This window comes from Ambystoma mexicanum, chromosome 11 (assembly GCF_040938575.1).
Source record: "Ambystoma mexicanum isolate Mex_15411 chromosome 11, UKY_AmexF1_1, whole genome shotgun sequence".
NCBI lineage: Eukaryota > Metazoa > Chordata > Amphibia > Caudata > Ambystomatidae > Ambystoma > Ambystoma mexicanum.
Genome location: NC_090934.1, coordinates 1,346,405,360 through 1,346,420,083, shown reverse-complemented (window position 1 = coordinate 1,346,420,083; position 14,724 = coordinate 1,346,405,360). Strand labels below are relative to the sequence as shown.

At 49.1% G+C, this 14,724-nt stretch overlaps 1 protein-coding gene across 6 annotated transcripts in view; it reads left to right on the top strand.

The window, feature by feature from the left end:
- The window catches only part of NEDD4 (NEDD4 E3 ubiquitin protein ligase), a 2,630,465-nt gene that overhangs the window by 2,449,237 nt on the left and 166,504 nt on the right, over positions 1-14,724 (top strand). The window lies entirely within an intron of this gene.

The following is a 14,724-nucleotide window of genomic DNA, read 5'->3' as shown; positions in this document are numbered from 1 at the left end:
CAAACCCTTCTCCTGGGCGACTTCAACCTAGGCTTTAATGATCCAAAGGACAACAATGCCTTAGCCCTCGCCAACACCATCTCAGCACTAGGCTTCATGCACCGGATCATGAACCCCACACACATCAAAGGTTGCATACTCGACTGGCTTTCTGACCTTATTTGCAATACCAACATAACCTCCAACTCTCCACTGTCCCTGGTCAGACCATCACATTATCAACGTCAATATAACCAAGAACATTGTGAATAACAACCCTCCACTAGTGGCTCCAGCCACGCTATGCAGAAACAAACGCAACATCACAGCGGACAACATCTTACCACTACTACGCCCTATCCTGGCACACCTAGACATAGGAACTAATGACCTGTCCACAATGGTCGAAGTATACAACACAACTGTCCTTGCAGTGATTGACAGAGTAGCTCCTCTAGCCATGCGTAAAGCCAAACCAGTAGCCCACCTCAACTCATGGTACACGCCAAATCTACAAACTCTGCGAAGCTTTGAGAGAACGGCTGCAACTAACTGCAAAAACTCCCCAAATGAACTAAACAAAGCGAAATTTACCGAGGCTGCCATAAACTATAAACAGGCAATCCTCCTCACAAAAAATGCCACATACAGCAAGAGAATAACCAACGCCAAATCAGGAACGAAGGAACTCTTCGTGATCCTCAGAGAACTAGAGTCACCAGTACCTCCACTAGAAGTCTGCAACAAAGATGCAAGTTGGTGCACTGACATCCAAAAAGCCCTCTCCGATAAAAAAGCCCTCCTACAATCAAAAATTGAAACAAAAAAAGTAACTATTACATTGGCTCAACTACCGCAATTGACAGCGCCCCACATGATGAATAACACTGTCCCACAATTCGAATTGACTTTTGTCTGTAATTCTGATGTTTTAAAAATTATCTCGCATCTCAAACCATCAAGGTGTCAAGGGGACCCATGGCCTGCAGTGGTCATTAAAGACTGTGCACCTGAGTTAACTCCCTTCAACGAAAGACTTATCAACGCTTCTTTTGAAAACAGCACTGTCCCAACCGATCTTCAGTGCTTAGGTACTGTCTTTACTAAAAAATAAAAGTTGCTTGATCCCAACATGCCAACAAACTATCGACCCATAACAAGAGTGCCTTTCCTACTCAAAATACTAGCTAGAGTAGCGTATCTCCAGATCCAAAATTACCTGAAAGCTAACAACCTCCTTGGCCTGCGACAATCAGGCTTCCGCCCTAGACATGGGACCGAAACATCTCTTCTGGATCTGAAGATCCAAATGGACAAGCTCAAAGATAAAGGAAATCTAGCCCTGCTCCCCCTACTTGACCTCTCTGCAGCATTTGACCTAGTCAACCATAAAAGTCTTTTTTAGCACCTATCGTCAGTGGCCCACTTGTCACCAAAAGCCATTCAGTGGATTCAATCTTTCCTCACAGACAGAACTATGAGAGTATTCTCACCCAGCGCTGCAGCTCAGCCAAGCCTCGTCTCTTGCGGTGTACCACAAGTGTCTTGTGTCTCACTGACACTATATAATATGTTTACAAAACCCCTATTCCACCAACAGGATGACTTGGATGTCACCTACACTAACTATGCTGATGACGCCCAAATCCTCATTCACATCTCTGGTTCTCATGACATTGATTCCGCCTCTTTAAACACCATCTACCAAACGATCCAAACCTGGATGGCATAGATGGCAATACTATAAAGGTGTCCACAGTAGTCAACACTCTAGGTTTTTACCTAGACTCAGCCCTCACCTTGATCAAACAAGTCAATGCCACAGCGTCGGCAGCAGCCTACACATCTAAGCTGATCACTGCTTACAGACCCTTCCTTTCTCCAGACAGCTGCATCACACTAGCCAGAGCGCTCATCCTGTCCAGATTGGACTATTAGAATGTCCTATAAGCTGGCTCTAAGAATCACATTGTGACACAGGCCGAGGTCACGCAGACCTACACACCACAACCGGCCTCCCCCGGAGATGAGACTGCCCTCTCCCTAAGAGATTTGATGGCTGCCATCGCTAATTCCTGCTCCTCTATGGAGTGAAAATGGACAGCATAGCGGCGGACGTCTCCTTTCTGCGTCACGACCTACAGAAGCTCACCGTCTGCACGGGGGAGGCGGAACAGCGTATTTCGGGAACCGAAGACAACATCAGAAGCATCAACCAGCAGCTTTCACAAACACTGAGCCGTCTGAAGATATTAGAAGCTCGTGTGGACGAGGGAGAGGGAAGATTGCGCTGTAACAACGTACGCCTTCTGGAGAGAGCAGAGGGGCCCAGCATGGAGCTCTTCTTGGAGCAATGGTTGGTAGACATCTTTGCACCACACCCCTTCTCTAAGTTGTTCTTGGAGCGAGTTCACAAGATACCGTCGGGCAGGCCTACTCCAGGCGCACCACCCAGAACGGTAATAGCCTAACTGCTTAATTACAGAGACCGGGACGCACTCCTCCAGATGGCACGCTCCAAAGGAACGATCACCCATAATGGCTCCCGAATCGCCTTCTTCCCTGATTACACCCGGGAGGTGCAGCAGGCGAGACAGTCATTTGAACCGCTGAAGCGGCAACTATTTCACATGAAAGTAAAATATGGACTGCTGTTTCCGGCCCAACTCAAAATTCACCACAAAGGAACCACAGTTCATTTTACGGATCCGAAAGAAGCCTGGACATGGGCGGAAATGCACATTGAAGGGGACTGGATGGCAAGACAGACAGACCAAGGAGGGAGATCCCGGCCCAGACCGAATCGCGCCCTTGCCGAGAGGCACCCGGAATCCCCAGAACCAGCAATCCTGGAACAGACGGCAAACCCTGCCAACTGAAGAACAGAAAGCCAACCGGCAGAAAGATGCAGCAGAGAACCGAGCTGGTAGGGACACTGACGTCCCATGCGAATTTCAGGAACCACGGAATGATCAAAAGGTGGCAGGAGCTACGGATCCAACGGAACTCTCTTGGTTCCCTGTTTGTCAGAACCTCAAGTTTAAGCTGACACTCTAGTTCCGAGTGTCAGCGATGTTCGGGCGACAGGTACTTTGTGTTGGGGTGGAGTATAGGGAGGGGGGGGAGGGAAAGTTTGTTTATGTTGTTTTTGTATTTATCTACATTTACTATGCATTCACAAGGCTAATTAATCATATCAACTAGCATATGCTGTCACATATCAATCTCGAATGGCAGCACACCTCCACTGTACCCAACCCCTGCATAAAACTTCTATAATGCGACTCCACAGAACCTGCAAATCTGACGCTATATATTATGAATGGCACCCACACTGAACCACGCACCAACCTTTGAGCGCCCTAGATCTCTCAAACTGATCACATGGAACGTGAACGGGCTGGGCTCTGGAATCAAGCGACGTCTTGTAATCCAATTCTTGAATAGGCACTCCCCTGACATTGCTCTGATAAATGAGACACACTTAGCAGGAACCAACTGCACCTTCTTTCGCAGAACCAACTACCGATTGACACTACACACGGGATACACAATGGGATCCAGAGTGACTCTCATCCTGATACACAAACGCATCCCATTTGTCCCGCTGACAGTAGAACAAGATCCCAGGGGTCGCTATGTGGTGGTTATTGGAACACTGGAGGAAGAAACACTGGCCATTGCGTTAGTGTACTCTCCGCCGGAGCTGGGGGAGGAACTTCTAGACGATCTGGTTATCCTTATGGCAAAACACCAACCTGATATGTGGATCTCTTTGATGATGGTATTGTGTATACAAGTTGAAACTCCCCCCAAGTCATGGAGATTGAATAGTTATTATCTGGGCTTCCCTGATCTTGTCGATCATCTCACGGAAGCAACTAATGAATATTTCGAAATTAATACCACCACGGTCGATAATCCTGTCACGATATGGGAAGCTTACAAAACAGTACTGAGGGGGGAAATAATCTCCTGGACAGCAAATAAAAAGAAGGAACGGCTTCAGAAATTATCAGAGGCAGAAGCCGAAATGAGCGAATGGGTAGCCAAATATGTTCTTGACCCAAGCTCTGAGATCCTCAGATCCCTTAAGGGCGCTAGAGAGCAGCTTCAGAACATTGAGCTAGACAACGCTAGACATGCCCACCGACAATCCAGAGCAAGGGTCTATGAACATGGGGACAAAGCCGGGAAAATGCTGGCCTGGCTTGAGAGGAGAGACAAGGGTCAACGCCACGTTAGGGAGATTATAACCCCACAGGATGGGAGATGTCACTCAGACCGTGATATAGCAAAGGCTTTCGCTGACTTCTATGCTACTCTGTACTGCACTCCGGTTTCCCCATTGGATCCCTCCCTCCCAGATGACATCACTCTGCCACACCTATCAGAACAGCAGAAAACACTACTGGACTCTGCTCTTACCGAAGCAGAGATTGCTGAGGCTATAGCCCAATTACAGTCCGGGAAAATGCTGGGCCCCAATGGATTTCCGGTCGAGACCTGGAAGAAATTGAGTGGGGAGATGTTAGCACCACACCTCCACAAAATGTTCTTCGGGGCCCGGGACTGGGGCGCTCTCCCGCTGGATTTGCGCAAAGCCACAATTTGCGTTATGCCCAAACTGGGTAAACCACCTGAGCAATGTGCCTCCTATAGGCCTGTTTCATTACTTAATAGCGAAACCAAAGCCCTTGCCAAACTCCTAGCCAACTGGCTGCAATCGGTCATTACCTCTCTGGTCCACCCGGACCAGTGCGGTTTTATGCCACACAAATCAACACGTATGAACATACAACGCCTCCACCCACTATTGGAAAGGGCCCCTATTATAGACAAGCCACTTGCACTACTGGCCATATACTTTGGGAAGGCGTTTGACTCGGTTCGTTGGGACAGCCTCTGGGAAACTATGCGAATAATGGGCTTTGGAGACAACTTTCTGGGATAGGTACAACTCCTCTACACAGATCCACAAGCAGAGGTGAAGGTGAATGGGTGGCCCTCTGAGCCCTTTCCCCTTGGCAAAGGCACACGCCAGGGATGCCCCCTGTCCCCCCTCCTCTTCGCTCTTGCGATAGAGACACTCGCTTCTTGGCTTTGTCAGAGCGAGGATTGGATAGGATTTAGATGGCCTAAGGGGCATGACGATAGGGCGCCTTGTACGCTGACGGTGTATTTGGGCGATCCGATACAAACATGCCCCATAGTGACGCAGATGCTTGTCCGCTTTGGTGAATTCAGTGGGCTGAGAATCAACTGGAACAAATCTATCCTTTTCCCGGTGAAGGGCGGTACGCAGGCCATCCCCCAGGAATGCCCATATAAAGTGGAACAAAATGGCTTTCGATGTCTGGGGGTTTGGATATCTGAGGACTTAACACGCTATACAACGCATAACCTCCAACCAATCATGGACCGTTTCAAAGACAATGTCCGCCACTGGAGACTTCTTCCCCTGACACTTATGGGTAGAGCTGCCCTCTGCAAGATGATCACCCTACCTAGATTTCTATATGTATTACAAAATGCCCCGCTTGAGATTCGAGATGCCGAATTTGACCGACTTGATGGTCTCCTTAGAGAACTCATATGGGGAGGGGGGCAGCCCCGCATTGCACTGGCCATGCTCCAGAGATAGATCTGGGAGGGAGGTATCGGCGTGCCTCGCCTCCGGGCCTACTATTGGGCTTTCCAACAGGCGGTGGTCAATGACCTATTACATGGGGACCGGGAGTTACCACATATAAGGGCTGAAATTGCTGCCATTCATGACATAGACCCACTACATCTGCTCTATCAGCCCCTTCACAGACCCCCACCACAAACAATGGCAGCACACGTTTCTATGGTCTGGAGACAGGCACATGTTTTTGTGGGTTGGAAAGAGAAGATCACCACTTCCCAACCCCTGTGGCACAATAGTAACCTGGTTGAACTGGGGAAACTCAGACCGTGTTTAAATCGGAGCAGGCCGGAATCACAAAGATCGGGGATGTCCTGGTAGGTGGGGAAATCGCTTCCTTTGAGGTACTGCGGCTGAAATTCCAGCTCCTAATAACCGAACAATATCATTATACTCAACTGGCCCACGCCCTACAGGACACACATCCAAATAGACTTTGCCATTCCCGAGAATACACCCATAGAACGCAATATATTCCCAGCATATATCCCTGCTAAATGCACTTCTATATTATATAATGCCATGTCCTCCTTTGCCACTCCGGAACTCCGTCATCTTAAATCCAAAAGGGAAGAAAATGTGGGCACCATAGACCCGTAGGACTGGATCCAGATCCTAATACATCCCAGGGAGATCGCTATCTCTTCCAGACTCTGTCTGGTGCAATTAAAAATCCTGCACAGAATATACTATCCTAGAACTATGATACACAACTGGAAGCGAGCCCCAAACCCGAACTGCCTCTGATGTGGTGGAGAGGCTGGAACATTCATACGCATCCTGTGGAAGTGTCCTCAAATCCAGACCTTCTGGGGTGAATGCTGCAATGAACTATCCAGAGTGCTAGGCCGCACTATACCGCTAGATCCGAAAGTGTTATTATTGGCTAAGCCCGATGAGAACAGTTCTAAAAATGGGAGGGTTCGCTCCTGTCCACTTCTGTAGGGCTGATGAAGCCAAATATCGCACAGAAATGGGGTGCCCCAGAATCTGTAAAACTGGATCAATCGGCAGACGATATGGACACATGTGCAATGTTGGAACACAGTGTCTACAAGGCAAGAGGTTGCCCCACTAAAGCTTCCAAAGTATGGGGAAAATGGGAAGAACGTGAATCTCAGTAACTTTTGACACCCAAAAGGACACGATCAAATAACACATGGAGGTGGCTGCATGTGGAAACCATTTGACTCTAACCATGCTTTAAATCACTGATTCATTCTTTGAATGCGTATGTTTTGACCTTGTTTCTTTGTTTTCGCTGATTGTGATTGTTATTAAAAACAATAAAATGTATTATAAAAAAAAAAGAATTACAACATCAAAAAACATAAAAAGACTACAGGTGATATAAAATAACACCCTGAGAGCAGCCTTAAATATACTGAAAAACGCCCACATCTCCATGACCAGAAGTAACCCTCACTGGCTACCCGTCCAAGAAAGGATCTTTTTTAAAACTCTTAAATTGACTCACAAATACCTAGATAAGTCTTCTCCCACATACTTGACAGACAAAATATCTAGATCACATTCCAACAGAACCACACATTCTGCTCGCCTCTCTGCTTTCCGCGCCAAGATTCAAATTACAGAAAGCAGGAAGAAGCAGCTTCCCAGCAATAGCAGCTAGACTTTGGAACACCTTACTAGCTAAACTAAGGTCAGAAGACTCATTCTGGACCTCCCGAAAACAACTGAAAAATTGGCTCTTTACTCAGGAATCTTGTCACTAAGTTCAGATAATCTAGGAGCAAACTAGTTACATAAACAACAATCCAAGGAAAGGACTTTATAATCAGTCTGTACTGTACTGCCTTTCATATTTATGTGCAACTATGTAACCTTTGTACTGTATTGTCTACCTCTGTATGAATAGTGCCCAGAGGCCTCCAGGTTGGGTGCGCTATATAAATGGCTAAATAAATAAAGTTGATGAGTCACTAGAGAAATTCAAGGACTCGAAGCTTACAGTGAAATCGCTGGGATTGTCTATGCAGCATCATCCCCCACGGCATAATTTTGCCTTTGCATCGATAGGTCGGTGCTACAGGCAGCACTCTACCTTTCAAAGAAGGGGGCGCAATTCCCTCAGGCCAAGCAGGGACAACATAGATTCCCACAGGCAAGGAGAGGCAGAAGAGGGTCGAGGCAAACTACTCCTGCTGCAGTGTTGACGGCACCTCAAAAACCTCGCCCCCATACTTCACCAATTGGTTGGAGGTAGAGTCTCTGGGTTCTTGGGCGAGTGGAAGATCATCCCTTCGATCCTTGGATCCTTCAGCTGGTCGAGTCGGGATACTGCCTACTGTGTGGGAAGGGACCTTCAGACAGACTTCCATCCTCCCAACACCCGGAAAGGGAGCTCCAGAAAGAGCTTCAAGCCAGTAGAAGAGGTTCCAGCCGAGGAGAAAGGCTCTGTCTAGTATTCCTGATATATCCTGGTGCCCAAGAAGGGGGAGGCTTCATCCCGTTCTGGAGCTCAGGGATTGGAACAAGTTCCTGAGGAAGGACAAATTCAGAATGGCGGCTTTGAGGGTGATTCTCCAGGCTATACAGTTCCAAGACTGGCTGGTGTTGGACCTGCTAGGCAGAATCCTGTGCAGTGCCCTTAGGGACCACTACACACGATTAAGACCACAGGTGGCAATACAAGTTTTACCTTTGGTACAAGCCTGTACTACTATGTCATAGTGGTAGCAGTGGCGGAGCAGCCAGGCTTATCTCAAGTGTATATGAGCAGTAGCAGAGATTACATAAAGTGACCACAATTACTGTGACTCAAGCAAATACTGACTCAAGGTTTCAGGTATAAAAATATAAGTACATTTATTTTTAAACCATCAGTTATAAACACAACACTTCTATTAAACTTTAAACAAAACCACACGTTAAATATACTACAACTAACCAATTCACTTTGTACAGTATGTCTCAAGGTAAGTACCCTGTTTTTGAATGAACCGGTGTTATGAACAAAACGCGATACCGCGGATACGGTTGTGATCACTGTTTGACAGTTCAGTCTACTAAATAAACGCGTATCCGTGACATGAAATGCTACCGGGGCAAAAACACACTTAGCACCTGAGATACCCAGAGGAAGTTGGAAGCAAAAATCACCAGCAATATTTAGGTTAGGCAGACAGAATCGAGAAACACTCGGAAACAGGAGTTGAAAAGTCAAAGGGCCAGAGCCAGGTTTAAGTGACACCGGAGACCTGTTGTCGAAGATCACACCGTTGGACAGTTCACGATTCAGCGTTAGCCAGGAGTACTTTGATATTGTCAGTGTTCGGAAGGAAAAGTTATAAGAAGAAGGGAAGAGAAGGGCAAGCCTTGAAGATGAAGAAAAGGGATTCACCCAGTCTCCTCAAGCAGAACACAGTACCTTATTCCAATGGTTCAGCTGGTGCCCTGGCAGTTGTTCCTGTTGGTTTCCCGCAGACCCACGATTCCTGGAGCTTCGTTGTGAAGGAGGACGTCTGAAGGGGGTCTGCACCACACAGGGATGAAGTCGGCAGCAGCGACAACGAATAAAAGGTGCGCTCCTTAAAAACAGGAGAGGCTCGGCGGATGGCTATCCAGACCACTACAGCAGTGTGCAGCGATTTCAACCACGAAGGAGACCTCTAGCTGAAGAAGATGAGCTGGTTATCCCCACCAGGCTCAAGGGAAGAAGACTCCGGACTGGATCTCCTCCTAGTCGTTGAAGGGTAGATGGCTCAGGACTGCAGCTGGGCTTCACCGGGACAGGGTAGTTGCAGCAGCCGTCGTTCTCTCCGCTTCTTTTTGGTTCCTTGTAGTTCCAGTGGCGACTCTGACTTCTAGCCCAAGAGACCTGCCTCTTATGCGCAAAACCCCCATTCACACAGCCTGGCTGTCAGTCACGCAGCAGGGGGGTTATCCAGCCTGGACAACCACCTCAGCCAATCATGGCAAAGTGTGACTTGGTTTTCCTAGGATGCCCTGTGCGGTTTTCCTAGGATGCCCTGTGCAGGGGGTGACTACACCCATTCCCCACATACAGTCTACCTAGACACCCAGGCGCCAAGAGGAGGGCTCCTCTGCAGAAGCCCGCCAAAAGACGGTGAACAAAGAAGGCGAACCTAGTTTGCTGTGCAAAGTAAAACACAAGAAGCACTTTAACAAAAAGAAATGGCGAATAAACCCGACTGGAGCCAAAAGAAAGACGGTTTGGTCAAGCAGGTTTATGCTTAAGGCTGCTAAAATAGCCAAAAGCATTACCACGTTTATCTAATATAATCGCGGTAGAAAAGTTAGGGTAGATACCACTGCCACCAGCCAAGTCTAAATGTTAAAAGAGAGAAACAATGCTCTAGGAGGTACAGATGAAAAGGGATACGAGTTAACCCTTTCCAGTACTACATGGAAGATGAGGTGTACTTGATCTGTGGTAGATTGACTAAGTAAAGTTAATGGTAACTTTACCCTTTTCTGGGGGACAGTAGTCGCCTCAGAAGTGGAGTCTAGGGAAGTCTCAAAGACAGCCCTGTGCCACGGCACTGTGTGACACACACAAAGAAGGGGGCTACTGAAGTGGTGTACTTCAGAGTCCACAATCACAAAAACAGATGGAAACACATAGCAAAACACTGGTAAGAGTGGGGGGAAAAAGCTCTCACTCTTACCAGGTGGAAAAAAATAAACTCCAGAAGTCCAGCAAAGCTGCTAGGGGACTCACTAGGTGAGGGAAATTAGCCATAATGAGAATTCTCCCTAATAGGACCTTCAGGGCTCCTACTTTCACGTACCTATCCACAGGAAGCACAGGTGGTTCCTGAGGTTTGTCATCGGGTGCGCACATTATCAGTTCAAGGTGCTCTGTTTTTTAATTGACCTCTGCACCCATGGTTTTTACCAAACTGATGGTGGTATTAGCGGCCGATCTCAGGAGAACCAGCATCTTTGAGTTCTCAAACTTGGACGATGAGCTGATCCAGGCTTGTTCGCCAGAAATGAAGTTTCGAGGGGATTGGGTCCTCCGACGTATTCCATATCTATGACAGATAATGTCCACAGCTGTGCTGCTTCTGAAAATCTTTGGCGTCTGCGTCCTGCGTCGATGCGCCGTCCCCGAGGACCTCCTCCGACGGCCGACGTCACCCGATGTGATAAGTAGGACGCACGACGCCCATAGCCTCAGTTCCGTTTTTTCCACGAACGTGTTCGCTTCGTGAATCTCGGTGCGCTTCGACTCGGAACACTTGTTCACCACTGCACGACTTGAGTTTCTCTGAATTTGAAAAAATCACAGATCTCACCAGTGCAGAGGCTCCAGTTTATTGGAGCAGTCTTGGGCACCCAGGAAGGGAAGGCTTTATCCCCGGAGGAGACAAGTCACCAACGTGGCAAGAATGGTCCGTCTTTGCCAGAATTCCAACATTCTCCCGGCATCGGCTTTCCTGCTCATGCTGGTCCTCATTGCATACTGTATTTTCCTGGTGCCGCAGGCGAGACTCTGTATGAGCTCCCTGCAGTGACTTCTCAGGAGCTAGTGGCCGTAGTATTTCGTCGAGATGTCTGTTGTCTCCCAGGTTTTGGGGTCTGTGGTCAGCGACCTGGTCTGCTGTATCGACAAGACGAATGTGTTGGCAGGAGGACTTTTATGGTCCGCTTTGGTTGGAGGTAAAGGTGGTCACAAATGCCTTGCTTGAAGGGTTGGGAAGCTCATTGTGGCTCGCTTGAAATCAGTGGCCATTGGTCTCAGAGGGAAATATTTTGCCACATTAATCTGCTGTAGCTGTGAACATTTAGGCTAGCGCTCACAGGTTTGTGCCTTCTCTGCAGGGGAAGCATTTTCTGCATCTGACGTGACCGTGTACTACCTCAACAAGCAGGGAAGTTGAGATTATTGCCTCTGTGCAGGAAGGTCATGCAGCTATGGTTCTGGGTGCTGGAGAACAACATCTCAGCCTCTGCAGCTCAGAATGAGCTGGTGGACGCTCTGAGCAGTCAGAACTCGGTCTCCCAGGAGTGTGGGAGCTTTGCAAGGAGGATCTTCTGGAACTGGCTATAGGTCCGGCTTCCTCAGAGGCTGGACCTTGTGTCACAGTCAGGAGGCAATGTGCTTCACCCAGACCCTCTTAATTTGCATGCTTGGCTCTTGAGAGTCTGAGGTACGGGACTGGGACTTTGCTGAGGATGTGGTGTTGGATGCACTCAGACTGTCCACTAGGTCCCTATACGTGTGCAGATGGAGAAAGTTTGTTACTTGGTGCAAGGCAAGGAGAGTGAACCCAATGTCATGTTCCACCTCCTCTGTTATGGAGTTTTGGTTGGCCTTTGCCAAATCAGGCCTACAAGTGGGCATGGTATAGGTACATCTAGTGGCCCTCCCAAGACTGATCAGTGAATTGCAAGCACTCTCTTGTTAAGACGCACTCCTGATGTTTTTCAAGGAGAAGGTATCCCTGAAAGTTGGTCCTACATTTTTACCTATGGGGGTGTCAGAATTCTACTTGGGCTACAGTGTAGATCTCCCAGATTTTTACCCTCTGCCCCACCCGTCTTAAGGATGAGGAGGGGGGGGGGGGCGTGGCTAACTAGCCATGGACTAGGTCGTGTTCCTGTGTCGTGCTCCTGATGATCCGACTTTCATATGAGGAACTACGCTAAAATAGGCTGTTCGAGCCTTGAAACTGAAAGATCAGGCGTCGGAATGTATCCATTTCAAGAACCTTGAAAGCCAAGTCATACGAATCTACGGATCGGCAGATAATTGACTTTAAAAGCTGCGGCCGGGTGAATACGTTGTTGCCAAGATGACGGACAACAAAGGGAGCGTCATCGAGGCCCCGCTACAGATCGAGACTCGCTGAAAATCCGGAACGCTGTTGGCTGACTTGCTTTGTGCCGTAACAACATATCGGCGCCCCCGGGCCCGGACATATGTAGCAACCGGAGTTGGCTACACTAGCAACTCCGGCTGCCAACGCGGCTCTCGGCGATCTACAGAGGCTGCAGGACCCAGCTGAACCCACGCGGTGCGTAAGAACGCTCGCCTACAGCAGCAGGAGTCGAAAGCTCGGATTGTGGGCAAAAGAAAGCAGCGTCCCTGGGCCTGCATGAGAGAAGCGCCCGCAGACTGATAGTGTATCAACAAGCGTTGTACACTGGCGCGGCTCTCAACTGTTAGCGAGGCTGAGTGGAGTGTGACGACCGCCAGATGCTGCCTGAAGAGAAGTGTGCGAAGGCGGAGGATGCAGAGAGAGTAGAACGAAAGGCTGCATGAGCTGTAAGATAGTGTGGCCCGGAGGGACACGGCCAGCAGCAACACGACCATGCATGTGGCATATGGAACGGCGCACTGAGGCCGTGACGAACAGAGCAGGGGGACAGATTGAGTCCCCCTGCACAGTAAATGGGCATTGTGTGCACACGGCTGGGCGTTGCGTGCACCGATTGCATCAGAACATGGATGCAATCGGGGCCGCCCGACATTGGGACAGCAACGGATTGAAGCGTGCTGGGAGCTGGTCCTGGGGCATTATGCATTTGGAAACTATCCCCACCCACGGCTGACACATTCAGCAAGTGCAGATGCTGAGCTACATGGTGGCACTTGACCACTGTGCAGGGCAACGCGCAACGCAAAGCGCACTTGAGGTGAAACCCATGGACTGCCAAGCACAGGCGGCCTCAGCAGAAGATTGAGACCAACATGCACAGGGAGCCCAAAGTGTCACGTTGCTAAGGGGAAAGGAGGGGGGAAAAGAGGCAAGGAAATACGGGCCTCTGTACTTTGCAATCAAATAAAGCTCGCGGAGGAGACGTGGGAGGACACAGCCCATTCCGGGTTTTGCTCTTGCGGGCCCCCCCATAGCATGGTCTACTGAGAGCCTCCAGACAAGATACGGAATATACTGGCATATAGAAGGGCTGATACAGGACTCAAAGTGGTATTGCAAGATGTCGGTGAAGGGGCCGAAAGCCAGGAGTAAACAAACCCACTATGGACACCTTTGCAAAGGTACAGCGGACCCCTCTGACCCAGGAACATGGAGATGATGCCCCTGCAGGGGAAAATCAACAAGTCCTAGCGGCAATAACGGACCTAAGCACCAGGTGGGGCACGGCAATGGCAGAATTACGGACGGCCCTAGAGAACAAAATAGATGCCGTGGGAATTGAAGTTACCCTGCTGCGGCAGGACGTCAGGGTGCTGGCGGAAAGAACTAGTGGCCTAGAGAGCGCTGTGAAGACTAACACGGACGTGAGCACAAACAACGCAAAGGAGGTCCATGTGCTCAAACAACAGGTTACCAACCTTGAGAACAGGGTGGAGGAAGCAGAAGGACGGGCGAGACGGAACAACATCCGGGTGGTTGGCCTGCCAGAAGGAGAAGAAGGCCAAGACCCTACGAATTACGTGGAGAACATGATCCTGCAGGAGGTGGGAGCGGACAAACTCTCTCAGGGGTTCACGGTTGAGCGAGCAAACCAAGCCCTGATGAGAAAACCAAGGCCCGGAGCCCCCCCACGGCCGATAATCGCGAAAATCTTGCAGAGCTAGGGAGAAGATCCTGGAGTTTTTTCGCAAGGGCGGGATGATAGAGAGAGCCTCCTCTATGATCACAGCATACCCTGACTACACCATGCTGGTACAAAGACACAGATACAGTTATGTGGCGGTCAAGAGAAGGTTACGTGCAGCGGACATTAGGTACATGTTATTGTACCCAGCCAAGTTGAAAGTTTTGCACAAGGGTAGAGCACTGTTTTTTGACACCCCGGAGGAAACAGCGGTGCGGTTGGACTTGCAGGGCTGCCAGCCACCAGATGACGGACAAGACGGCCAAGAGCACGATAAGTGAAGACATTGTATTATGTAAACTGCAAAGATAGAAGAGAGGGCATTCACATAGAGCTTTATACACTTGATGGATGAGGTGCGGCCCTCGAACTTAATGACTTTGGCGCACTATAATGTGGGATATATTGGCGCACGTAAACATGGGAGCGTTAGGCGTAGCGACTTTAAACAAATAGGGGCAGCAGGATTGCGGTTACCTACCCCCGGGAATTAGTAACAA